This window comes from Rattus norvegicus, chromosome 10 (assembly GCF_036323735.1).
Source record: "Rattus norvegicus strain BN/NHsdMcwi chromosome 10, GRCr8, whole genome shotgun sequence".
Classification (NCBI taxonomy): domain Eukaryota; kingdom Metazoa; phylum Chordata; class Mammalia; order Rodentia; family Muridae; genus Rattus; species Rattus norvegicus.
Genome location: NC_086028.1, coordinates 76077625 through 76084478, shown reverse-complemented (window position 1 = coordinate 76084478; position 6854 = coordinate 76077625). Strand labels below are relative to the sequence as shown.

The 6854-nt window shown below is 42.4% G+C and overlaps 1 non-coding gene across 1 annotated transcript; it reads left to right on the top strand.

Annotated features, from left to right (window-relative positions):
- The first annotated feature begins 1101 nt into the window (after nucleotides 1-1101).
- On the top strand, nucleotides 1102-1176 carry Trnaa-agc51 (transfer RNA alanine (anticodon AGC) 51). The gene has a single exon. It is a non-coding gene; the product is annotated as a tRNA-Ala (tRNA).
- Nucleotides 1177-6854: the final 5678 nt, after the last annotated feature.

Here is a 6854-nt window from a genome sequence, read left to right as displayed (position 1 = left end):
CTCCGCCTCATACTGGAGATATCCACCATCTCCTCAGCCCATCAGTTACAGATTTCCATTCATTTTCATGGCCATCTAGCCATCTCTCCTACCCTTCCCCACACCTGATCCTGGACACCCCCCCCACACCCATTCCTCTCCCCAGACACCATTCTCCTAGTTCCCTCCCTCCATCTGCCTCTTACGACAATTTCATTCCCCATTCTAAGTCAGATTCAAACGTCCTCACTTGGGCCTTCCTTCTTGTTTAGCTTCTTTAAGTCTGTGGAGTATAGCATGGTGCTTGTATTTTATGGCAAATATCCACTTATAAGCGAATATATTCCATGCATGTCATTTTGAGGCTGGATTACCTCACTTAGGATGATAATCTCACGTTCCAACCATTTGCCTGTAAAATTCATGATGTCTTTGTTCTTAATAGCTGAATAATATTGCACCGAGTAGATGTAGCACATTTTCTTTATCTGGTCTTCAGTTGTTGAACATCTAGGTTGTTTTTAGTTTATGGCTAGTATGAGTAAAGCTGCTATGAACATAGTCAGGCAAGTGTCTTTGTGAGATGTTGGAGCATCTTTTGAGAATATGCCCAGGAGTGGTGTAACTGGGTCTTGAGGTAGAATTATTTCCAGTTTTCTGAGAAGCCATCAAATTGATTGCCAAAGTGGTTATACAAGTTTGCACTCCCACCAGCAATGAGGAAGTGTTCCCTTTGCTCCACATCCTCACAGTATGGGCTACCTCTTGAGATTTAATCATAGCCATCCTGGTGGGAATAAGAAGGAGCCTCAAGAGGCCGGCTCCTGTAGCCAGACAGGAGCCCCAATGGGGCAATAGAGACACCAACCTACCCACAAAACTTTCAGCCCAAAATATTTCCTGACATACAGGCACAGGGATGAAAAAGAGACTGGGGGAATGGCCAACCAATAACCAGCCTGTTGTAAAAATATAAAAATAAAAAAAGTGTTGTTGGTCTTTTACCCTGCTAGGTCCAGCACCTCAGTGCCCCAAGATATCTCCTAGATATCTTGGCGGAAACACATTGCAGCCGCACACGTTCCTACACTCAAACCCTCACATAAAAGAACACACAACGGGGTTGGGGATTTGGCTCAGTGGTAGAGCGCTTGCCTAGCAAGCACAAGGCCCTGGGTTCGGTCCCCAGCTCCGACAAAAAGAAAAGAAAAGAAAAAAAAACACACACACAACACATTAATCTTAGATCCAATTGGTAAGATATAATTGCCCACTTAACCATACAAAGCCCAGTACCATCCATCCCTTAGGAACATTGATAACAACCTGTAAACACACAGAGTGGAATCTTAACATCACCTGCCATGGCTTCTCTCTCTCTCCCTCCTGTCTCTCCTTCCTTTCTGTTCTAGTCTCCTCCTCTTCCTTCAAACTTTTCTCCTACCCATCCTTCCTTCTCCTCCAATGACAGGCCTCCTTCTATCCTGTACCTGCCCTTTACCTGTACTTTACAAATTCAATGGGGGAGGTTCTGGTGAAGTCACCTGATTCCTGAGAACATGACTGGGCAACTGTCCGTGGGGTAGTGGAATTAACATCAAAATACAGATAACTTCAGGGCAAACCAAAACACCAGCCCAAGTTGAGACCCATCCCATGTACAAGCACAAACCTCTAACACTATTAATGATACCCTGTTATGCTTGCAGACAAGAGCATGCTGTCCTCTGAGAGGCGTCACCCAGCAGCTGACTCAGACAGATACAGACAGCCACAGCCAAAAACAGTGGATGGAGCTGGGGGACTCTTGTGGAGGTATAGAAGGAAGGATGGAGGGCCCCAAAGGGGACAGCAACTGCACGGGAAGACCAACAGAGTCAACTAACCTGGACCCTTGGGGCTCTCAGAGACTGAACCACCAATCAAACACCTACATGGGCTGGACCTAGGCCTCCCTGCTCGTATGGCGCAGATGTGCAGCTTGACCTTCACGTGGGTCCTGAACAGCTGGAGCAGGAGCTTGCCTGTGTGTGGGATGACTTCTAGCTGGGCTGCCTTGTCTGTCCTCGGTGGGAGAAGAAGTGTCTATCCTTGCAGAGACTTGATGTGCCACTCAGAGAAGGAGAGGGGGAAGGATTGTGAGAGGGGGTTACCAGGAGGCAGGAAGTGAATGGGATGTAAAGTGAATAAGTAAAAAAGAATTAAATTTTAAAAAATTGACTGTAAGGGGGAAGTCCAAGGAATTTGGGCTTGATGAACTATTCTGTGTTAAGTCTATGATGGTGTGTATAACTCTATCCAGTTATCCAAGGTGAGCAGACATACAGCACCAGGAATGAACTTTACTCATTCTACATTTTAAAATACCCAACAGGATCCTGACCGTGTACAAAAGGACAGGCCATCTGTATTTGACCTATGCACGAGTTAATAGGAAACATACCAAGATACCAATTTCTTATGCTCTTACGAGAACATTGAACAACACATCTCATAAAGTATTCCATAATGACACATATTGGATCACTAGGCAATGTTTTCTTACCCAGTTTCCACCTTTAACTCAGAAATTATATGATCCGATCAAATGCGAAGGCTCACCCTTTCAGAATCACTGTGCTCTTGCATAAAATATTTGGAGGTGCCTAATGAGGAGGTGGTGAGTCCATTGACTTTGTTATCATTACCGTAATTAAGGCAAAATATAACTAGCTAAAAAGGTCTGGCCAAGATAATGAAGATTTCTTAATTACCCAAGTCTTTGGAGCAAGGCAATTTTATGTTAAACTCAATTTCCTTCTGTCACACTTAACACTTCATCAGAAAGAAACTCAGAGTAGAATCCGGTAATTTAGAAAAGACAAGGATCAGAGAATCAGAATCAGGTCCCCATTTCTCAAATGTGAAAAATTAGTATTCTTTGTACTGCACTTAAATGTTTTATTCTCTGTTCACGGTATTTGTTACCTTCGAATACTTCTGTGCCTGAGAAAGCTATCGTCCTGTAGAAATGCTACACGCAGTCTTTCACCATATTGCCTTCTTTGCCATGAAGCTCTGCCTGGTGTGTGTGCTTGCTTCCTCTAGGACCACAAGTACAATTAACTACACTACCCTGCACCTCTCCCTCGTCCTCTTTGTGGCTATACTTAACCGAGCATCACATAAATGAGTACAAAGCAGTCCGGCCTTACAAAATAAGGATTAAATAAGTTCAGTTCTTGGGACTTTACAGAGTTTCCAGCAGGAATGTGACATTTAAATATCTTCATAGGAAAGAGACAAGAAATGAGCCTAGTTATTTTAAATACAGTCATGCTTCTGTGGCCTCAGAGATCTGATCCCACGATTTTCTGCTGACACCAAAACATATGGGTCTCAAGCTCTGTATAACAACATACAAAACAGCATATAGATGTCCGTTTCAGTAAACAAGAGAGAAGGGTGCAGCAAACCTTTAGGAGGATGGTAGGGAGCTAGTACCCCATACATAGGCCATTCATAATATCTAAGACAACACGTATGTTATATCTGTGGCTGCGATAACATATTTGTAGATTAATACCAAGAAAAATGTCTATATGTAATTAAGGCAGACAAGGTGGGTCTTCATGGATATTTTCAAGCCACAGTTGACTGGATATTCATATGCTGAACTCATGGAATCTAAGCTGTGCTTCACTGACTTCTTGTGATTTTCCTTTTGACATTCTGTTATTTTTTGAGGTTTTTATAATTATTGGAGGTTTTTTAGATTGATGTCAAAGACACACTAGGATCTTCTGCACCATGCAAGTGAGGTAGAAACCCTATGCAGACTCTTTCACAACATCCCTGTGTGGATCTTACTCCTGCCTACACTAAAGAAGTCAAGTTGGTCCAAGCAAATAGAATCACAGATGGGAAGTAGACTATCTGGGAGCTGTAGAAAGACTCCGTAGAAAGACATCTCATCCACAAAATGTCTGTCCTCTTTAGTGGTAAAATAAATATGTAACCTCAGAAAGATTAGCTCAAAGTCTAAAGAAGTTCTCTGGAATACTGAGTTTCTCTAAAACATTGTTTTCTGTGTTTAAAATCCATTCAAAATTCACTTGCTGTTTTACATCTTTGCAGTGAGTGTGTAAATGTATAAATTTTTCAGAAACTAAAATTGTCCATTTTGAGGAAGCTCCCTAAAGCCAGCTAGATAAGAGCTACAATAATCCTCTAGTTCACTGTGCTATTCCCAGGTTTACGATAATGTTTGTCCTAATATCACAGAGGAGGACTGTTCTAGGCACACCTCTCTGTCTCTCTCTAGCTCCCTCCCTCCCATCCTCCCTTAGTTTTGCTTTGCCACAACCCCCCTTGATCATTGAAATTGAAATTTTCATGGATTATGGGTGCACGGGTTAGTCCATCTGGCATGCTTGTTCACAGAAAGGGAGCAAAGTCAACACCATGTTTTAGTTGGTGTTGTTTAATCTTTTCTATCTTATGAGAGTTATCCAGGCCTCTGGAAACTATCCCCTCTGGAAATATTAGGATAATTCTCAATATTTGTGCTACAAACATTACTTATCCAGCAATACTAGGAGAACACAACAAGTTTGGCAAGTTAGGAGTGATACAGTTTATAACCACATCCTAAAGGGCCATCCGCAGGTGCTAGATGTGGGCATCAGGATACCTCACTACTTTCCTTTGAAAAAGGACCTGTCTTGAGTGACTGCTGTGTCAGAGGACTTCGCATTGCACACCCCATTATTCTCCTGTTAAATGTATTTTTCCAAACAATAAAACTGAACCTAAATTGACAGGTGAATTTAGCAGCAAAGGCAGGCTATGACTCCCTGGTTATCTTTCACAGTAGAGTTATGTGTCTGTTATAGAAGCTTTCTCATTGCTACAGTTTGGAATCAGAATGTTCCCCCAAGGCTCATATGCTCAAGGCCTTGTCAAATATGGTACTAATAGGAAATGTGGAAGCTTGAGTAGGGTCTACAGAAGATTTTATGGTCATTGAGAGTGTGGCCTTGCATAGACCAATGCAAATAAATTCTTTTATCTTACTCTTTTCTCCCCGTTGCCGTGAAGCAAAGGCTGTAACTAACATTTCTGTATTTACTGTAACTTTAATTTTTTTAAATCCTATTTTTAATGATGGTTCTTAAATGCTTTAAACTTCCTTGTAGTCCAACAACCTCCAGAGGTAGTGGGAAAGAAGGGATATGGGAAAGTGGACCTGTTTAGAAAGGTTGTTTGGAGCAATTCCTATCTGTGTTGTCTGGAAATCAACAGTTCAGGTCACAGGTTCGCAGACAGCAGCAGCTCGATCCACTTGCAAACACTTCATGCATACACCAGCAGTCCAGTTCGGTAGAGTCTGTTTAGCAACAGCGGTGATGTGACCTAGCAGAGACAGCCGGGCCTCAGCCTAGGCTCAATTCAGCAGGAGAAACCATCAGGAACACCAGGAGAAGTTCTGGGCTGTGCCTCTTAGCTGTACCAGCAGGCCATGCTCTGTCTCCATCATTCCATGGAGTCCTATCTATACCCTCCAAACATCACATGTCCTTTACAAGCCTTGCCTCAGCATGGCTCTTGCCTCATCCCGAGTCCTATCAAGTGGCAGGAAACTGCAGCAAACCACCAGAAGTTTGTTGGTGTGTTTCTTTCTATGGCTTCCTGACAAATGCAGCTCAACCACACAATATAAGGCAAACATTACATGTGTGTTGTCCATAACGTGTCCTTTCACGTGCTTGCTTTAACAAGAACACCCTCTCTCCTGTGTCTGCTTCAGTGAAACTTTCCTTCATGAGTCTGCCTTAGCCTTTCACACCTGTGTCCACTTTAACAAAGCGTTCCTTCACCTGTTTGCCCCAGCAAAACACTATTCAACTGACTTTCCAAAGAACCCTTAAGTTTCCCGTTCAATCTACACTAGCAAAATCTGTACATATATTCACCAAGGCACCCGCTTAACCATGTTAATAGTGTCATTGTTACTATATCCCAAAACAAGATAGAATGGCAATAGTATAATAGATTATTTTTTTAAGCATGGGGATTTGTACAGCAGAGAACTTTACAAACATAAAATTTTAGACTTAGGAACAGTATTCATTTTTAAAACATGATGCATATCACACAACCCCATGGTTCTTTTTCTTTCTTTCAACTTTCCAATTTTAATATTAGGTGTGCATTACAATTTGGGGGAACCTATCCTTTCCACCCATCTTGTTTTCTCATCTTGTGTTTCTAACACACTGAGTTTCTAGACTAGCTGGCCCAGGAACTCCTGGTGTGTCTCTTCTCTCTACCTCCCATCTTGCCATAAATGTGCTGAGATTATAGATGGGCACCACCATATCCATCTTGATCCAGTTGTGGTCTAGCTGATGATCCTTTCCGTTCTCTTTAGCAAGGTGGTCAGAAAGTGTTATCACCATAACCACCTAACGGGTAGGCTGTCTCCTGTGAGATTATCCCACCATCTCCAGAGCATAACCCTCTCACCATGAACAATTGTTCTCCTGGGGGAGATACTCTACTTCTTGATCAATTCTCTCTCATGCCTGAAGCCAAGGTACCTGCATAAGAATACAACTCAAGAGGAAATTTTAACAAGAAACAAAACCCAGATGTGGGCAAAATGGATTCAGACTGGTCAGCGACAGATACCTCATTCTATAATTTATTGTCTTCTTGTGGCACTATTGTTCCTGATGCAACTGACAATGCTAACACTAATTCCACACAAACTTCTAGAGGAAACAACACACTCAGCCAGGTCTCCAGTCTCCAGCTCTGTGCGATGAGGTCAGGAGGTGTAAACATTCAAATAAACGCACAGAAAGCTGATCTAGTTTCAAATTTAGAATCTA